General features: G+C 46.5%; 1 protein-coding gene across 1 annotated transcript in view; it reads right to left on the minus strand.

Moving 5' to 3' along the window:
* Positions 1-21,579, minus strand: part of LOC144168032 (retinal-specific phospholipid-transporting ATPase ABCA4-like) — an 87,618-nt gene that overhangs the window by 33,388 nt on the left and 32,651 nt on the right. The window lies entirely within an intron of this gene.

Here is a 21,579-nt window from a genome sequence, read left to right on the forward strand (position 1 = left end):
GCGCTGTCCACCCCTCCCCCATTCTCCTCGCCGCGCCAGCTGCGCTCTCCGCCGCTCACCCCCTCTCCTCTCCGATAGCGAACACTCTCTCGCGAGGGGCATTGGATTGGATTCAATTGAATTGGATTGGCTTGGCTTGGCTTGGCTTGGATTGGATTGGATTCGGATTGGATTGTAATAAAGTGGATTGTGTTGGATTGGGTTGCGTCATAGCCGCGGCAGACGCGCTGGGGCCGGCGCATGTGCAGTACTCTCTCTTCCGTGGTTTCCGCTCCTTCGGGCGCGCTGCGCATATAACTGGTGTGCCGTTCCCCGGCGAAGCAACATCCACGCTTAGCTCAAACACCTAGAGTCCACGCCGCTTTACAAGTACGCCAACGCCGTCATCGACTGGGACCGGCAGTCCCCTCAACGTTATGCGCGCTACGAAACGCGGTCCCTTCGCCGCTCCGCCTATGCGTCGCATCTACACAGGGGTTCCCGCGAGGGGAGGTGGGAGTTTTTAGCACTGTCAGGCTCCCGGATAGATAAAACGCCGTTCAAACCATAGGTACAGTCATGCACAAATGAAATGCTAACGCAAAAATATCAACCAGAACATGCCAATTTGATAAATACTCTTCATTGATGTCATTAATGTCCAATAGCACACTAGTGGTATATTTAGAAAGCCACATTTGTGAACTTCGTTACGGCCTGACTTCAATTTGACTTGTATGAAAAAAAATCGCGATATTTGTGCGTTCTGGTTCATATTTTCGCTCGCGATAGCGTTTCATTTTTCAATTACTGTACTATCCTGATAAATTGAAATATGATCGACGGTGCGCGTGGTTTTTAGTATATATGACCCGCATTTTAAGCGAGGGGCTTGTCCTGCGCAGAAAGAATAAGTTACCAGAGGGCTTTCCCAACCTTATTCCTGCTTTGTATACACGGCCCCTCACCAGGGGAGTGCCGCATGTACTGGAAACCACGCGCACTGTTGTTCGTATTTCAATTTATCACAAGAGTACACCAAAAGCGTAGCAGACGAACGACGAACGACCAATTTTCTTTTCAATGAGGAAGCATTGCTTGCCTCATTGGGCGAAAATACAAGCGCGCGCGCGTGTGTGTGCGCGCGCGCCTGCGTGCGTGTTTCTGTGCGTGCTTGCGTGCGTGTGCGTGTGTGTGTGTGCGCGCGTGCTTGTGTTTGTGCGCGTGTCAATGTTGCGGAGTTGCCACTTCGGGATTGTAATGACTGGATTCATTCCGCTTTTTTTGCGACCCCGGAATGGAGTGGGAATGGAATTCCGACAATGCTTGGAGGAATAGAATCAGAATGGAATTATGCGCCTTTTGCCCGGAATGGAAACAAAATGGGATGAGCTCAGTTTTTAGAATAGTTTTCTCGATCTTAAGCAGGCACCTACAGCCAAGCTGGCTCTGGAACCAACATCCCTGCAACCCAGGGGCCAATCGATGTCTTTAGTTTTTCGGTAGCTGCTGTGAACTCGTGGGTGAAAGTAGTGACTCCCAGTGAATCCGCCAGAAGGGAAGCCCTAAACAAGTATAACGTTTCTGGCACCCAAGGTAAGCCAATGTAACTGCGTCGCGCGACTACCGTCGTATCCCGCAGCCGCGCAATCGTCAAAACCCAGAGGAGCAAGAGCGGCCACCCTTCCCCGCCGTGGAGATTAGAACCTCTCCTGCAGTGGACCTCACCTTCCTGGGTAGCACAAACGAGCATTTATGAAGTGGCAGTTGTCGTTATTAGATAGAACAAGATGTAATGTGCTGAAATAAGATACAACATTTAAATGAATTGGGAGCGATTATGGCACGGTCACATTCTCAAATTCCTGCGCGGCCACATAAATCCAAAACTTTGAAACAACTGCGCCGTCATGGCATTCGTCACCCCTTCCCACTCCAACATTGGTGTTCAGGAGTTCGCTTTTAATTTAACGCTTACAAGTTTCACTTCACAAACACAACGTGCGCTATCAGGTGTGGAACGCGGAGTGCTGCCAGGCGATGTAGTGGGAAGGGTGGAACACACGGGAAACATTTCAGGTGTGGGCCTCACACAAGCACTACGTCGCTCAGGTGGCGGAAAGCGTCCTGTCCCCGTGTATGCGTGACGCCAGAAACGTGGCGCAAAATTGCAGTTATCTGCGAACGCGGGTAGCGTTGGCTCCAAAAGCGGGTATGTGTCGGCCTGCGGGTATGCGTTGGCCTGACGTCTCTATTGGCTGCGAACGCCAGTATGCGCCGGCCTGACGTCCACCCTGGCGGGTATGCAAGATGTTGCTGAACAAAATAGGCTGATGACGATTTACAAACCTTTTCTGGGCAAGGGGTGGCTTTATGGCATTATAATTCAGTGTATCTACAATAACACACACTTGTATTTTCTCAGTAAAAAAGGTACTATTGACATTTTTACTAGCATTATGCCTATTTTTACATGCCCAGACCTGCCCGCAGAAGGTCACCGCTGATTCGCCAATTACCAGTCTGCCGTGATCGACGTCAACATACCCTCCTACAATTACCACGTGCCACTAAAAAAATATGCATATGAAGGAGACAGCTACCATCAGTAGTTGATTTCCAGTTTAGGAACCGCAATTGTCACTAGGGTTTTGCATTCAACGTTTGTAAGCAGACCTATAGGGGCCCTACGTAGGCCTCTACAGGTCGTGACTTCACGCGCGCAGTCGCTACAGTGCGCATTTACGACATAATATGAGAAATATCACACCTCTGCATAATGCATAGGCCGCACAAGCATGCAAAAATGATCTTCCGTTTTTTCCGTGTTCACATGCAAAAACTCGCCGCTATTCTGCCAAACATTGACGTCACATGTGATAAGAGTATACGATGTGAAGCAGTCTATCGACGCTTGCGTTGAAGACTACGGCGCCAATAGTGGCTTGTTCTGTCGGTTACTGCAGCCTGTTACCTTTCTCGGCTCCCGTGTACAGTGTACTAAAAGATAGAGGTGTGTCGTGCGGGGGACGAACCAATGGAGAACGCGGATCCTTTTTGCGATGAAAAAATTGTATGTTGCGCCGGCGTTCCCCGAACTCCTGTTACAGGCAGTGCCATTTAAAATTTATTTAACCAAACGCAATTATTTCAGGTGTTTTATAAACCTTTATCACATACGATGGAGAAATAATATTTTTAAGGTAATAAAAAAGAATAATTTGACAAACGAAACTTGGGAAGCCGACTGCTAAGCAACGGCCGCCAGGGTCGCTGCTTACAACAGAAGCGCCCTGGCAGAAATGTTCATCGCGAAATGGACCACCGCGACTACAGTACCCGCGACCAGCCCCAGACGATACGACAAACGTTCTCTTCTAGTACACTATCTCCCGGGGAGGCCGCTGGTGATTCAGGCGGTTCGGGCAGCCGTCTGTGCGAGCGACTCTCCTGCAACGCGGCGTCTCTTGGTAGGGACGAGTGTCGATCTCCGCCATACATCACACGAGGTTAGCTGCGTCTGCAGATGTGGCGCGCCGTTTACACGAAATGGACAACGTGAAAATAGAGAATAGAGTTAGAATAGAGAATAAGAATAAGAGAATAGAGAATAAGAGAATAGAGTTAGAATAGAGAATAAGTTAGAATAGAGAAGCAGCACTTAACAATACTGGATGTAGCAAAATTTGATAGTTTGATCGCAACTTTTGATTGGACAGGGTTTTTAAGGAACGTCTCCCATTTCAACATTTATAGTGAGTTTGTGAAAACTCTCAACACTCTTAGAAGTAGTGCTCAAAAAAGCATCATTGTAACAAAACGTAATGGGAATGTTCTATGGTTACGTAACGCTATACTTCGATCTATTAAGGAGAGAGACTTGCTCTGGGCACGCTGCAAGCGCTGCCCTAATAATATCTCTCTAAAGAATGAATACAAAACATTACGTAACAGGGTCACCGCTCTACTGCGCGCCGCAAAACGTTCTCACTACAATAAATTTTTCCAGGATAACAAGCATTGCCCCAGACGCACTTGGTCTACCATTAATGAAATACTCGGTCGGAATACTCGAAGGTCCGCAGCGGCAGTAATCACTAAAAATTTCAGCAACGTACAGGACACGGTAGAGAAATTCAACACTTTTTTCTCTCAGGTGCCTTTGGGGGGCCATTTGGACAGGACTGAAGCTCTCCGAAATGTTAGGAGTAACATTTCTTCAGCGCACCTCCCCCCGATGACGGCAGCAAACCTTCGCGACATCTTATTTAGCCTTAGCCCAAATAAAGCACCTGGTATCGATAAAGTGCGTGTTCACGAACTGCAGCGTAATTTTTTAGTGTTGGAAGAAGTACTTCTGCAAATGATAAATAGTTTCATAGAACACTCTTATATACCCAAGGAATTAAAAACTGCTCTCGTAAAGCCTTTACATAAAGAAGGTTCATTCAAAAAAATTGAAAATTACAGGCCTATTTCCATTCTGTCTACCGTTGTCCAGATTCTTGAAAAACATCTTCTCGTAACCATGACAAGTTTTTTGGAAAAGTTTGATGTCCTATCGCGAGAACAATATGGCTTCACTCTGGGAAAATGCACAACTGCACTTTTGGAAGACTTTTCTGATTTGCTGTATACTGCTTTTGAAAATAACGAGGTTTCATGTGGCCTCTTTCTTGACGTAAGCAAAGCATTCAATTTCGTACACCATAATCTCTTGCTAGAAAAATTAAATCTTCTAGGGTTCCGGGGTCCATTTAATGCACTGTTAGGGGACTACTTGGACAACAGAACGCAGATTGTTTGTGTGGGGGATTACTCTAGTTCTAAATTATTGTTAAAATCTGGCTTGCCTCAAGGCTCAATTTTATCGCCCCTATTGTTTAATCTTTACACAAATGATCTGCCTTTGGTGGTGACATATTGCCGTATTTTTCAATACGCTGATGATACTGTCCTTTTCTCGACACGCCCCGCTTACTGTGAATCAATTAATGCACTTCAAAAAGATGTGCATTCTGTTATGAACTGGTTTGATGTTAATTCCATCACGGTAAACACACAAAAAACAAAGCTCGTATGTTTTCGAAATCCGCACAAGCAAATTTCACTCAATCTACAACTTTTTCTACACCCTTCTTCTTGTGTTTCCTGCACTTGTGCGCCGATTTTGTATTCCGACAGTGTAAAATATTTAGGGATCTCTTTTGACTATGATATGACATGGAATACGCATTTGACTAATATCTGTAGTAAGCTCAGGGGATTATCGTGCATTTTTTATAACTGCCGACATCTTATGACATTCCAGACTCGCAAAATCATTCTTCATGCACTTGTTTACCGTTCTTTACCGTATGCCATTACTGTTTACTATCATTGTTCAACTACGTGGCGTTTAAAGGTCAACTCCATTTTGAAAAACATACTTCGTAGTGTCGCCTATAATATCAATCTTCCAAATGACAGCAATCTCTTTTCAGCGTTACACTTGCCTTCCTTTGACAACTTGTTTTTACAAACAGTGATTTGTGCTCATTTCTGGAACAGTGATTTCCTTGTTAATCATGTACCTGCAAGACCATTACGACACCATATGCGCTTCGATGTACCCAGATGCTTCACCGATTTGGACGCTTCGTTAGAAAATATTATGTTCCCGCCACCTTCAATTCACTTCCTGATGCCATATTTGCTGTGCAATCAAAACGTTCTTTGAAATTATTTATCCGTGGAAACCTGTTTTGAAATGTGGAATGCTTGCTTTCCTACGTGTTAGTTCAGTTTTATATATTTTTTAGTTACCGGCGGGTTTCAGTGCACTGATGTATACGCCTTCTGTTTCTGCCTCTGACTGCCGGGTACAGCCCGACAAGCCTTTCTGGCTTGGGCTGACCTGACAATAACTGTATTGTCACTATGGATCAATAAACAAATTTATTATTAAATTTATTAAAAGCATGCAGCGTCTCCTGCAGGCGGAAACGTGCGTGTCCACCCGCGAACGCAACAATCACCTCCCTGCGCGGTGGGCTATGCATATGTGCGCGCGGGAATTGACGTCTGCCGAAGCGGCTAAAAGTTGCCACCGACCGCCGGAACGGCGCTATGGGCGAAAACCTGATTACACATGCGGGAAAGGGGATGGTATTGTGTCGGAAAAGTGCACTGGGGATCGTGGTCGCATTGGCTTGTGAAAGCGGCGATCAAAAATCTGCGGCGATGCTGTAGGGAAAGCCGCCGCGGAGGGACCAGATCAGCGCTAAAGCGCCGCATGTAAGAAACGCAAGCGGGCTGCTAGTTTTTGATGGAAATCTTCAAAAATTGTCGTGAGTGCCCGTTTGTAATTTGTACCCCCCCCCCCCCTACACCGGGCCTTAGAACACTCGACGTCCCTATTCAAAAAGTAATGGGTGGACGCCAGCACGGCGGGTGAGAGAAGCAGCGACCGGCGGCACCCTCATTCAACCAGTATTAAGTGGAGCATGCGCGTCGTCTGCTAAAACAAGCGTGACGTTGCGCCGAGCGGAACAAATGACTACACGTATCTCAGAGGGTCAGAGCCGTAACAGGAGTCTCTAGGTGGTCTTGGTCCTAGCTGGTGAGCTTGTATCATCCGCAGTGCTTTGAGGTTCGAAGAGCTAAAGCCTCAGGCCTGGTTTGTGGCCCCTTTTAGTGAGCGATAACTCGGCTAATACTTAACATTTTTAAACCGTTTTTTGCGGGAGGACGTTCTTTGAGTAGTACTCCGACGACCGCGACCTTAAAATGGCACCCTTCAAAATCCTATTTAAAGCTTCTTACCAGCCCCAGAATTATTTTTCTTAGAGTCAAAATAGCTCATCCTAAAGCTCATTTCAGGACTGCAAAAAAAAAATGGAGGAAACCAGAAGTATCAAGACAAATCATGCAGCCGTCCGTTGAACGACGACGATGGTTGAACGTGAAGATTTCTCGTGACTGGTTTTCTGTCTGTCCCATGAGTTTGGACTGAGGTTTGACCATGTTGAAATGGAGCGATCGCATAGACGTCGGCTTCATACCGCGAAGGAACCAGGTTGGATTCCGGCCACGGGAAGCGTTTTTTTCTTTCGCTTCCCTCATGATCATCCACCCAGGGTGTCGAACCGGAACCGGAACCGAACCGAAAACCGGAACCGAACCCGAATTTTTGCCCGGAACCGGAACTGAACCGGAACCGTATTTTTTCCGCCATTTTGGAACTGAACCCGAACCGGAACGAATCGAAGGAACCGTTCCGAACCGGTTCCGGAGCTTCAAAAATGTGATTTCTAGTTTTCCAGTTCGGTACCATACCTTGCGTCTGAAGATATTTTGCCACTCCCCAGACAGAACCATGAAATATTTTGCGTAGTCTGCAGTTCCCAAGGCCCATCATGTTCTCTTCTAATTATTTCCCTCAATTTAATGTAAAGTTGTCCGTATATACTATCAGTTTGCGTTAGGCACTGCCCATCTCTCCCAATTATCTTTTACGTTTAGAATAACTTAAGTTATAACGCATATTACGAGGCAACATATCATGGAATATTCTTCATGGTTTCTCTACATGGTGTTTAAAATCGCGTAAAGTTTTTAATGTCTTGTTAATTCGCATGCATCCCTGTCCGCTTGTGAAGGCCTTCAGGGACACCATCAACAATACATCCATAATTTAATGTAAAGTTGTCCGTATATACTATCAGTTTGCGTTAGGCACTGCCCATCTCTCCCAATTATCTTTTACGCTTAGAATAACTTAAGGTATAACGCATATTACGAGGCAACATATCATGGAATATTCTTCATGGTTTCTCTACATGGTGTTTAAAATCGCGTAAAGTTTTTAATGTCTTGTTAATTCGCATGCATCTCTGTCCGCTTGTGAAGGCCTTCAGGGACACCATCAACAATACATCCATATCTTCCACTTATAGTTTGAATGGGCAGTTATATACAAACAGCACTGAGACACAGACAATCGCAGTTCTCAAAATTGACGTAACTTTTTCTTGTATACAGTGCCGTTGTGTCTTTCGGTTACTGCTCTAAGAGAACATCAGATTTAAAAAAATGGGGAATCCTAATTTCCACTTTTAAAATATATTTGATAGCATTTTTATGTTATCTAGAATCTGCTTAACCTTAAACTTAAGAGGTGAATGGATTGAAGTCGATTAGTGCGGGTTAGCGGGTAGACACGCCACACCCCCTCGCCACATCGCCTCTCCACACCCCTTGTTTCCTGGACCACGTGTGGCTTTCGTCACGAAGTGGATCCTTTAAAAGAACGCTCCGTCCACCTCAGCATCACTTGGCAGCGGAGGCAGCGAACAGAACGGTCGCCTGATAGTCGCCTTCCTATTTCACAGGTTTGAATATTCTGCAGTAATCTTTGTTCGCTTACTCAGTCACTTTTTCTGTTGCCTCTGGTGCCAACCACCCAGTGTCATTGCTATTGTGTGCCCTTGTGTATAATCCCGCATTGCTTTTATCATGAAAACTGACATTGCTGACCTAAGACGCGAGATCGCTGATCTTAAGCGTGAATTTCGAAAAGAAGTAAGGGAAATGCAGAAAAGCTACGAGGAAATTAAAAAAGAATATGAAACCACTAGGAAAGAAAATGTGGAAATGCAAAAAAGCTGCGAATTCTTCAACAAAAGCTACGAGGAAATGAAAGAAGAATGTGAAACTACAAGACAAGAAAACGAAGCTTTGAAAGTTTCAAGTTCGACGTTGTCATGATAACGGAAACCTGGTATATGAGTGACACAGAAGTGTTGCGCCTTTCGGGATTCAACACGTTCTTTCTAAATAGGTCCCACCGCGAGGTGGCGGTGTGTTACAGCTCGTGTCTACACAGCTTTGTTGTAGTACAATGAACAAATTTTCGACAGTTACGACAGATTATGAAGCTTTAACGGTGCAATGTAAAAATGCTATTTTTGTTGTTGTGTACCGCCCCCCTCATGGAAAACTCGAAAATTGTTTCGCATTTTTAGAAGACCTTCTCAATTTTGTTTCGTCTTATGGTTTACAAATAACTATTGGTGGGGACTTTAACATTAACATATTACAGGCAAGCGCACATTCGCGTAATCTAGAGCTCCTTTTCGGTTATTTCGGCTGCATGAACGTGATCAAAGAACCGATTCGTATGGGCCGTCTTTCCCAAAGTCTTATTGATGTATTTATAACCAGTGATACAAGTAGCAGTACCATGTCCGGTGTGACTGGTGTACATATAGGTGACCATTTAGCTATATATATGTTCTCAATGCACACAGAAATACTAAGATGTAAGCAATGCCGCGAATCTTTCGCTTTTCACGATATTAATCAGAATACTTTGACTACTTTTCGTCAGAAAATTCCCTCTATTTGGTGGAACACTTTACTTCTGTGCAACAACTGCAGATGATGCCTACGATACTTTTCTAGAATCATATAAAGATGCATATAAAAAGTCTTTTCCTCTTAAGATGGTCAAGAAAAATAAGAATATAAGGAAACCATGGATTACAGACGAATGTCTGAATGTGATCCGTAAAAAAGATTTATTGTACCATAAGTTTGTAAAAACAAAGAACAGGGACAATTTTGTAGCCTTTAAAAAATACCGAAACTTTGTGACAAAGTTCTTACGCTATACTAAAAAAATGTACTTCGAACATGTGTTTTCTGAGGCTTCCTCCCGGCGGGATGTCATGTGGCGGGAATTGAATAAACTTTTGCACCCACTACCCCCCGTAACGACGACTTTGAATTGACAGTAGATAATAAACCACTCAAGGGTCAAGAACTGGGAACCAAGTTTAATCACTATTTAACGAATCTTATGCAATGCTCCCACAATGAAAGCGCTATGAGCTTCCTAAAGGATTCTAACCCCCACAGAGCCTTTTTTTCTCCGGTAACGCCTCAGAAAATATGGTCGATTTTCTTGTCACTAAAAAAAAGCAAAGCCATAGACATCGATAGGCTTCAGATTCGGCCTATTAAGCTTGTACTGAACCTTCTTGCATCGCCGCTTAGCCATATAAATAACTTATGCCTTACTACTGGTGTTTTTCCAAAAAAGATGTAGCAAGCTAAGGTCACGCTACTGTTTAAATCCGGGGACAAAATCAATTTTTTCCAATTATAGACCGGTTTCTGTGCTTCCAGTTATTTTAAAAGGCTAGAAAAAGTAATCGCGAAACACCTTGTGTCCTTCTGTGACAAACACTCTATTATATCATCAAAACAGTTCGGTTTTCGTCAACATATGCCAACGAATTAGCTTTACTAACGCAAAAAGAATGAATAATACAGGGATTTGAAGAAAAGAAGGTAATATAGACTTTTTCGAAGGATTTGATAGAATTAGTCATTTAACATTGCTTTAAAAATTACAACATTATGGATTCCGGGGGCTTTACTCTTTTGCAATCTTATTTGAGTAACCGGCAACAGGTCGTAGCAATACAGGAACGCAACTCTTCTTCACAAGAAGTAAGGGCTGGAGTTCCGCAAGGCAGTCTTCTAGGGCCAATCCTGGTCAATATTTATATGAATGATATCATAGAAATTACTGACATTGCACATTTTATTATTTACGCAGATGATACCAACATTTTCTTTCAATCGTGTGATACTACTCAGCTTTTGCATTTAGCAAATATAACCCTCCAAAAGCTTCACAAATGGACTAAAGCATACTCGTTAAAAATAAATACTAAGAAAACTAAAGCGGTGTTATTTTTACCAGCTCAAAGATCTGTTGACAGAAACCTCAGCTTGTACATCGGATGTGAAAAGATTTGTATAGTCAGTGAAATAAAAACATTAGGCATTGTTTTTTAAGAACATTTAAAATGGAATGCCCATGTCTATCACGTCTGCACTAATTTATCTCGAGCGTGTGGGGTGCTTTGTAGGTTACGGCCTGTGTTTACATGAAATATTAAACTTATTCTTTATCATGCTATATTCACAGCTCACATCAATTACTGCAGCCTCGCATGGTTAACCAGTTCCACAATAAATATAAAAAGGCTGCATTTATTTCAGAAAAAGGCCATTCGACATATCGCAACTGTACCATATGACTCTCACACCAACGAACTATTTCTGCAGTATAATTTGCTTCCTGTCCAATGTATCTACAACTTTAATCTTCTAACAAAGTATAAAAATAGCTTGCAACACAACGGTGCAGCATATCTAAGTCTATGCAGTTTAAGAAAACCGTTGGACGTACCGTACGAAATTAGGGGAAGGAGTACATGGTTCGTGCCGTTTTCAAGAACGAATTATGGCAATGAATGGTTGCAATCCCGAACTGCCCGCCTTTTAAATAACCTAGCCGAGAGTGGCATAGCTATAAATACAATTTCTAAGTGAGACTTAAGGAAACGTTTACTGCTGAACATAGAACATTTCTAACCGACAATCTATTAAGCGTTGTCTATCGTGGCAACCTTGGTTTAGCCAAAATTACTTGTAATATTTTTCAAGCGTTTTATTGGCATTGTCTTCATTCCCTGCAAACTTTAGCATCTAAAAAGTACCGCACATTGATTTTTTCCCAATATTGTGTGTATTTATTTATGTGGATACTTCTGTAGTGCAGATTTTGATGAGTGTATGCATACCTGTATATAACATGACTTTTTCTTCAAGTTTTGTCTTTTGCTTTTTTTGTGTCTACACATTTTCCGTACATATCCAATATTTCTCTTTTTATGTACCTGTGTACCCTGTTTTGTTTAGTAACCATTATATGTATGTATGTACCTACGGGTGCCTATATGCGTGTATGTATATCATTTAATAAGTATCTTTTACAAACTTTGAGCTATAGTGCGTTTTAATGCTTTCTTTTATGTTTGTATGTAATATCGACATGTTAAGGCGAGATTATTTTCTTAGGATTATTTCCTGTGCGTATGCTTTAAACTCCTGTTTCTGCTCTGCCACGCCAACCGTAAGGTGCAAATACCTCGTCAAGCTGCAGTTTTGCAGCTTTTTGTGTTTGTCCTCGCATTTCTATGTACGAAATGCTCAATAAAGTTGAAGTTGAAGTTGAAATTAGTTAGGTGAGTGAATGAGCTAATGTGAATTATTGGGACTGGTGTGTTGATTAATTTTGATTAAAAGAATTAGCGGGTCAGTTAAGGCGGATTCGACGGTCGGACAAAACATGATATCTTTGGGGTCCTTGGCATTTGGAAATTTTGCAGCGTTCTCCTTCTCGACCAATCAGGAAATTTTGTCACGCACAAAGTAGCCGCAAAGTTATGTGAAGACCGCCTGAATGCTATAAAAGGTCCTTCTTTATGCCCGTATTGCGCTATTATGTTGTTGCTATATTAAAATTGACATCTCGGACTAAAGTTAATAACTAATTGCCTAATGCATATTGTATATTCATCAAACAGTTTTCAAAACGTGTGTATATATGAGGGGAGACAGTTGGAAAGAAACTAAACTGCAAGAAAAAAAGGGAGGGACGATCAACTGGTTTGATGCAAGAGCCGCCCGATAGCATTCTTCAGTACCTTCTTTTTGTGTTACCGTTCTGCAGCCTCCCACAGGTGTAGCATCTCAGCCGCCGAACACAGCCCCATCGAAGCTGAGGAAGCGGCGATAGCACATGCGCTTAGCCAAAGCGGCGTCAAAACTCTCATAACAGACCCTTAGCAGGCGTGGCCCAACTTTGCCAACTGTCGACTGCATGTTACAACACTTCCGATGTTCAATCAGAGACCACCAACCAGACCAGTCACGATTGTATGGGTGCCAGCTCATACCGGCATCCACGGCAATCAAGATCACCAACCTCGTGGTTCGAGATTTGACTCGCTTAGCCGGCGCTGATGATGCCCGGCCCGAGTGCATGCATCCTGCAGTCACAGACCAAGAAGTTACTCAGCACTCTGGCCTCTTCCATAGAACGTACTCCTCCCCGCACAAATCGCTACCGATTAACCAGGAAACATTACTCCGCACCCTGTGGGCATACACCTTCCCACACAACGCCAGACTTCACCTCTTTGACGGGACACAACTCTCTCCATTGCGTTGCTTCTGTGGAGAGCCTGGGAACCTCATACACATAGTAGGCGGCTGCGACTAGTGTGCCGTAGATCCATCCAACCTTCACGTTTCCATAGAGAATTGGGAGACAGCCATGGCCAGCTGCGGCCTGGAAGATCAGTTGTTCTTGATGGAAACGGCTGTCGATTCGGCCCCCTCGAATGAGGACGCCTCTCTTAAACATTGCCTCGATTGAATTAAACTTCATTTTCTCTCTCTCTCTCTCTCTACAAGTGATCATTACTGCTGCTTGTGACTTCACTTGGCTATCATCCTTCCTAGAGCCCAATCGCTGTCACCAGTCGCTGAAGGGCCATTAGCAAGTTCCTATCTCCAGTGGTTCCCTATCCAATGTCGTCCTATACCCGCCGTCCAATGAGTCTTTAGAGACATTCTTTCTTTCTAACAGCTCTGTTTGAAGATAAAAGATGAGCAGTAGAAAATTTTTCTAAATGCCACCTGCCACGCTTGGCAGTAGGCGCCACATACTCGTTACACTACCATAGAAAACATTTTGCGGGTACAGTTAAAGGAGCTCTTCAACACCTTAGATAAACTCGCCGCGGTGGCTCAGTGGCTAAGGCGTAGCGCTGATGAGCACACAGACGCGGTTTAGTTTCCCTGTCGCGGCGGCCGCTTTTCTGATGGAAGCGAAAAGCGAAAACGTCCGTGTGTCCGAAATTTCGTCGCACGTAAAGATCCCCAGGTGGTCAAAATTATTCCGGAGCCCTCCACTATGGCGCGCCTTGTCGTCGGCGTTGCGACGGCGCGTTAAACCCAACAGTAAATAAATAAATATAACTAGGTAAATAAATAAATAAATAAATAAATAAATAAATAAATAAATAAATAAATAAATAAATAAATAAAAAGCAGTAAATAAATAAATAAACACTTTCGAAAACGCTTTCAATCTTCTTCGCATCTGGAAGCACTGCGAAAACTATAGTTATTGCCAGCACAGAGCAACAGTGCGTGATTTGCTCGTCGCTGCGGATACACCTTCCGTTTCTGCTTCGCTTTTGTGCCTTTTTTTAGATTGCCATCAAATGCGTTCTATTCTGCAACTTAAGGAAAGCCGGCAAACAGCCGCTACACCGCTGTAATGACGTCATTCAGCGGTCGAAGAACGCGAAGACCGGGAAGGAGAGAAAAATATTTTTGAGCAAGTTTCTATTTATCTGACGAGGAGAGAACAGTAATTTTTGGCTGAGGCACATTGCGACCCCATAGTGTAATGCGTTGGTTGACTACTTTCTGCAAGCACTCAAGATTTAGACAAAAGTTGAAAACGTGTTGCAGGGTCGCTTTAGTTTGGCGAAGACAAAAGATTTGGACAAAGAAACCTTCATTATGAATTTGTTGTTATGCCGATTTGATAAGGAAACGAAAAACGAGCACAAAAAATTAACAGAAAAAAACACGCCTGCTTTTTTTTCTTCTTCGAACCCGTTTGAACCCGTTTGAACCGGTTCTAACGGGTTCGAACCGGTTCGAACCGGAACGGAATGGTGCTCTGGAACTGAACCCGAACCGAACCCGAAAGGCTTGAACCCGAACCCGAACCGAACCCGAAAAAATTCCGGTTCGACACCCTGCATCCACCACAATCGTCAAAGGAAGTTGGCTTTCCTGCAGGGCGACTTGGCGTTACAGACGCCAGCCCTCAGAACACTAAAGCTTGTGGGGATTCTCCCCTGTGAGCGCTCGCGTTGTTCGGTTCAAACGGCCGCGCGCCACCTCTCCTGCCATCTGTGAACACACGGCGGAAAGACTGTGCGATGGAGGGGGGCGTGGCACGTTTTGGGCACGCTAGATAAGGGCAGCGGTGCTTGTTATCGGGGGGAGTCGCCGGCCGGTAGTGCCGCGAGCCGAAAGGGAAGCGACCGCCGCCAGCCACTTTCCAAGGAGCCCGCACGTCAGCAAGCGGTCAGCCGTCCGCCCTGTCGTGCGTAAGCCTCCGGACCTTGGTGATGTGCATCTTCTGTGCCATTTATATTTCGTTTCTACTGCTGCAGTAAAGCCCCTTGTTCCTTTCGCAATGTTCTATGCTGTAATGTTTTGACGAGGCTGTTGCCTGAACCCCCCTCGGTAGGCAGAAATACCTACAGTGGCGCCCAACGTGTATTTAGGCTGGCACAGTCCTTTTTCAGCAGGGCAATTACGCACAGGAGCAAGTTGCGAGTAAACCTTTCGGACATTTGTTTTGCAAGTGGCAGCTGTTTTAGGAACTGAGCACTTCAGCTTAGCGAAATGTATTTTGTTGCTGTTCCTTTCTTTCGCCCGAGTTTTTTGTTTCGCTAAGTTTTCGTAGGCGTCCAGCAATGAAGTCCGCTATCGACGGAAAGGAACTTCGTTCGGGAACAGTCACTGGTGCCACGCCCCGTGGCCGGGGAAAAAATCAACTTGCTCGGATTTGTTGTTGCAAGGGCATTCTGCGACCAAATCCAGAGAAACTGCAAGCAATACTCCAATACCCGCCACCGGGCGACGTCAAAAACTTGCAACGGTTTCTTGGCATGATTGCGTTTTATCGCCAGTTCATTCCCCAGTGCGCGAGCATCTCTGTGCCGCTTAATGACCTACTTCGCAAAGGCAAGAAGTGGTGCTGGGCATCCGAACACAGTCCGATTTCCACACCTTGATGACAGCATTAGCAGAAAATGCGTCTTTGCAACTCCCTGACCTAAACAAGCCGTTTGTGGTACAAACAGACGCCAGTGAATTCGGTTTGGGGGCGGTACTTATACAACAGTGGGATCAAGTGTTGATCCCAGTTTCGCCAGTCACACGCTGACGCCAGCCGAACGCAATTATTCCGTCACCGAAAAGGAATGCCTAGCGATTGTGTTCGCGCTGAAAAAAATTGACATGTTTCTAGACGGAGCTTGCTTCACCATCCAGACTGACCACCAAGCTCTCTGCTGGCTTCAGAGGCTTCAAAACCCAGCAGGACGACTCGCTCGTTGGGCACTCGCGCTGCAGGGTTATGACTACTCTATCGAATATAAGGAAGGCACCACTAATACAGTTGCAGACGCGCTGTCACACGCTCCCATTTCTGCTGATACACAGGTGGAACACGAAGAAAGTATGGTGGTTGCAGCAGTGCAGGCCCCCACGGACGACCGGTGGGGATCGTTGGTGAACCAGCAGGACTTGGTTGCGGCACAGCGGAGCGATGGTCTATGTCGCAAAGTCATCGACAAGCTCTCGACAACAGACTCTCCACAAACTACCCGGGACGACGAGGTTGACAGCTACTTGCTTGGAAATCACGGTATGCTGCTGCGTTACATCCCCCAGGCAGACGACGACTCAACACAAACTCCTTTCAGAGTTGTCGTTCCCCGCAAATTGCGTAAGTTGTTCATTGGCTATTACCATGACTCCGCTCTAGCGGGTCACTCGTCTGGGCAAAAAACCTATGAAAAGTTATGCCGCACAGCAACATGGCTGGGAATGCGACAAGATGTACATCGGTATGCTTGCTCCTGTCCCATATGCCAGAAAACCAAACCACGTGGAAGCCTGCCGCTTGGAACAATGACGTCCGTCCACAGCACCTCGCCGTGGCAAATCGTTGCATGCGACGTGATGGGGCCGTTTCCTCGAAGTCCTCGGGGCAACCAGTTCTTGTTGGTAATTACAGACCACTTCTCAAAGTGGGTCGAGTTGTTTCCTTTGCGCAAGCTAACCTCTCAAAAGGTGTGGGAATGCCTCCTGGAAGTGTTCACGAGGTTTGGTTTTCCCTCGCAGTTAATCACGGACAAAGCGACGTATTTCACTAGCAAGGTTTTCCGAGATTCTTGCCACGCCTTGTGAATACGCCACACGCGCACCTCGGCCTACCACCCGCAAGCGAACATTACGGAACGGGTCAACCGAAACCTTAAGTCGATGCTCATTGCTCACACTGGCCGGCACAAGGACTGGGACAATAAGCTTCCCGAGATGGGCTTCGCAACGCGGACAACGATTAACAGATCTACCGGTTTCACTGCAGCGCAACTGAATTTCGGCAGAGACCTCAAGTTTCCTCTCGACAGTTCGCTCCAACCCACGCAGAATCGCACCGATAAATCTCCCGTGACATTCGCGGCTGACCTCCGCAAGCGGCTGACAGATTCCGTCCGGGAGGCTCGCGAACATCTTGACATCTCCCGACTCGACCAGACGTCCCAGTACAAGAGCCGACGGGATGTACAATTTTCCGTGGGTGATCTTGTGTTGAAGCGAACGCATTCACTTAGTGATGCTTCGAAGGGCTTCACCGCCTCACTTGCACACAGGTTGGATGGCCCGTATACCGTTGTCAGTAAGTCTAACCTGTCGTATGTGCTGAAGAACTCTTCCACAGGTGAATCGTACGGTTCGGTGCACGTGTCCGAACTAAAGCGGCATTTTTCACGGGAGGATGCAGTCCACGGGGATCAGCGAGAAGACTGCCGCGGGCAGCGCGTGCCACATCAGTATTCCCCGTCACCACGATACAATATGCGCACGCGTCACTAACTAGTTGCTCGTTTTTGTTTTCCTTGTTTTTGCCTGCAGATGTCCCGGAACAGCAGTCGGGCCCACCCCTACCACCGTCGGCAACCCGAACGCTCGGCTCCGCCCCAGCGTTCACGGCGCCGACCGTTCCCGCCGCCGTACCGTTTGGCACGACCTACGGAAGAGGTGGCCACGTGGACGGTGCTGTCACCTTCCGGCCAGCCGGTTGGCTGGTACTCTCGTCTAGAGTGGTCAGACCAGCCTCAAGTACTCGTTGGCACTCCGCGCACCTCCGTCCCGGCACCCTTTAAGGGGCTCACAATCGCAGAACGTCACCCGGTAGAACCACGGCCAGTATACACCCAGGAAGAACTGGCCGCGCTGTGCGAAGTGTGCCAAGTGCCGGAAATCAGCTGGCGCCACCACCGTGCCGGGGCTCTCCACAGAGAGCGTTCAAGAGCCTTGCGCGCCAACCACCCGGAGGGTAACAACAGCCAGGACGAGAAGCCTTGGCAATGTTACGGCGGTTGCGCCCAGACCAGCGGCGCCAAGCAATGGACGCAATCCTGGACTCCGAAGACTGTGTGTAAACAAGAGTCTCGGACATTTTTTTTTGTTCTTCTCTTTCTTGTACTTTTTTTTTCGTGGGGCAAGGAGCCAAGATTTTTTTTTCTCTCTCTTTCAAAGGGGGGGAAAGTGTGGAGATTCTCCCCTGTGTGCGCTCCCGTTGTTCGGTTCAAACGGCCGCGCGCCACCTCTCCTGCCATCTGTGAACACACGGCGGAAAGACTGTGCGATGGAGGGGGGCGTGGCACGTTTTGGGCACGCTAGATAAGGGCAGCGGTGCTTGTTATCGGGGGGGAGTCGCCGGCCGGTAGTGCCGCGAGCCGAAAGGGAAGCGACCGCCGCCAGCAACTTTCCAAGGAGCCGGCACGTCAGCAAGCGGTCAGCCGTCCGCCCTGTCGTGCGTAAGCCTCCGGACCTTGAAGTGCTTTGGTGATGTGCATCTTCTGTGCCATTTATATTTCGTTTCTGCTGCTGCAGTAAAGCCCCTTTTTCTTTCGCAATGTTCTGTGCTGTTGACGATGCTGTTGATTTTGACGATGCTGTTGCTTGAACCCCCTCGGTAGGCAGAAATACCTACAAGCTGCGATTTAAAACTATAAATAAGAGGCAATTACCCCAGCCGATATGAACACAGAAAAAACTGCGGTTGATTCCTCTGTCATAGGAATCAGCAAAATACGAAAGTGAAATGTGCAGCCAAATCTGCTATGAGCATGATTTACGGGTGGGCGGATGCCTTGTGGGTGTGCTTGGCAAGCGAAGTCCTGCTGGCGGGTCTCTTCTCAAAGGTTCACTGGCGTCATTTCCGTGACGGATCTAACGACAGTGAAATCTCGGGATATCGCGACATAAAACACTTTCGTGTTAAAATATAAAACCCGGAAACGATCAACCTTAAGTACAACGTACTCTATAGTACTGTAGCGCCGCCATCATCATCTTCGTCAGCGCCACCATCATCATCGGGAGATGGGCCAACGGGGCACGAAGGACACGCAGCACTCAGCACCGGGTCTCGGAAGGGCCCCCTCGTTCTATGCGCCTCGTTCCGACCATGGCACAGCCAACTCAACCTCAATAAACGTGGGCTCGGCCGCACCGCCTCATCGGCCGCCTACAATTTGGTGACCCGGACCAGCGGCTTCGCCATGGCATCACACCGCTGCTTCCCCAGCCACCATGCGGACAACGGCACGCGACGAACGTCCATCGCCCTCCCAGAACTTCCCTTGCTGATTCCGTTTCACGCCATCAGAAACCACGCTGCATGGTTCGTCATCCTGGTGAGCCATTTTTATGTTCACGACACCCAGTCCCAGGAAACCAGGTACCGCGTCACTTTAGAGAAGTTACCTGCTGACCTCACTGGGCATATCCAGCTGCCGGCGCCAGGCCCACGTGCATACTACGATCTGAAGGCTGCGGTCCTAAACCACTATGGTATAGCACCGCCTTCGTCCACACCACCACGCCTTTCAACGGCATCAGTGGATTGCACGTCGCCGGTGTGTCCACCCTCGCATGACCAACAAACGCCAGCCCCGACTTCGACTTGCGGCGCTTCGGAGTTGGCGTTGCACTTAGTCAACTCGACTCCACACCATGGTGCAGTCCCACACGTTGTTGCGTCTCCTGCCCAAACCCACCCGGGTGTGGACTGCTTTGCCGCTAACAACTGGGACACTTCATCGCCTTTTCCGCACGGAACGGGTGAGAATGATCTTTCAGACCCTTCTCCTCCCCGCTAATGCGAGCCCTCTCCCCCGTCAGTGGTGGAACAGCTTCCAGCAGTCGACAACAGCTCTAGATCCTCACTCGAAACTGATCAGACTGCCTCCGACAGTCCTCACACCCTGGCTACGACGGAAACACCCTTCCGAGACCCGGTGCTGAGTGGTGCGTGTCCTTCGTGCCCCGTTGGCCCATCTCCCGATGATGATGGTGGCGCTGACGAAGATGATGATGGTGGCGCTACAGTACTAAAGGTTGCTTCCCAGCAAGAAGACCCTGTGTGCAGGGGTGCACCATTTACAGGGCGCTTGCTTCGTTGTACTGGCGTCACTTCCGTGACGGATACGACGTTAGCGAAATCTTCGTGTGTCCGGGAATAAACACTTTCGTGTTAAAAGACGGGTTTTAAAACATTCGAAAGCAGTGCAACATATCAAGCAGTAATGAAGTGCAGAGAATTGTGCACGTATCTGCTTGCTTCGCTCTAGGTGAGGTCGAATACGGTAGTGTTTCTGGCGCCACATCCCCCCCACCTCGTCTACGTGGCGGATATTTTCAGTGTTCTAACTGCGCCGCTGTAAGCGCCAGGTACGGTAGGATCTCTTGGGGTTGATTCTCGTGTAATCTCGGCTGTAAGCACACATTTTAGAGCGGAGCTTGCTACGCCTCACTGCTGGCGTTCGATGTCGACCCCAAAGCGCCCTGCAGGAAAACCAACTTTAGACAATGTGTTTTACCGAACAATCATGATGATAAGCGAAGGCCCATCAAGCACCTCAAGAAAAAAAAAACGCTTCACGTGGTCGGAATCTAACCTGGTTTCCTCGCGTCATGAAGCCAATTTCTATCCGACCGCGCCATTCCGACACAGTCGAAGCAGGTTGGATCTTTGACTTTGACTGGGCTTGCATGGGGGAAAGTTTCGCGTTTTAACCATATTTCCACTAACGCATGGTCTTTAATTTTATTATTTGTAACGTCTTGGTCTCCAAGCTTTTCGGTGAGGAATCGCCACGCGGAGCTTTTAAAACCATTGGACTTGTTGCACCTTTATACTTGCGTATGAACAACCGCGCACTTCGTACAGATAAAAAATCATAATAAATTAAACAGTGGAAGATTTAGCCATGGTTGTTCGAAAATAGATATTACCCTGTTCACAATGGATTAGGCAATTAGTACTCTATGCAGATTTTATGCAATATTGCTGATCAGAAGTTCCTGCCACAGCAAATCCATGTCAGCATATTGTTAAGGAAATTATGCCTTGTATCCCGAGAGGCCAGTTCAGTCTATTCCACTAAAAGTTGTGGTGTTATATTTAATCGTCATTTCTTTGGCGCAATGCAGATGCTGCCGAGAAATACCAACTATTAAAGACAAGAGTTTTTTTTTCTAAACCAGCGTGAGTAACATCTTTCTGTAGGGGGATTGTTTAAGGGGGACTCACCTGCTCACCCTCCTATGGGACTAATTCAGGAATCATGACCCATGGGTGTCATAAGCATCGTGTACCGATAAAAAAGGCTTTACAAATTCATTGAAATTGGCCTTGTTTGCTTCTTTTAGACATATATTACTACATTATGAGATAAAAAATAAACAATAGACGCATTTTGCTTGATACAGTTTTCACTAGATCTCGCTAGTTGTCTAGCAAGCAAAAGATTTATTTTTCTATTTCAGTACAGAGCTGACATATCTCCAAAATAAGTACATCAGGCC

The sequence above is a fragment of the Haemaphysalis longicornis genome, unplaced genomic scaffold (genome assembly GCF_048455015.1).
Source record: "Haemaphysalis longicornis isolate Haplotype H1 unplaced genomic scaffold, Haemaphysalis longicornis Haplotype H1 scaffold_2, whole genome shotgun sequence".
NCBI lineage: Eukaryota > Metazoa > Arthropoda > Arachnida > Ixodida > Ixodidae > Haemaphysalis > Haemaphysalis longicornis.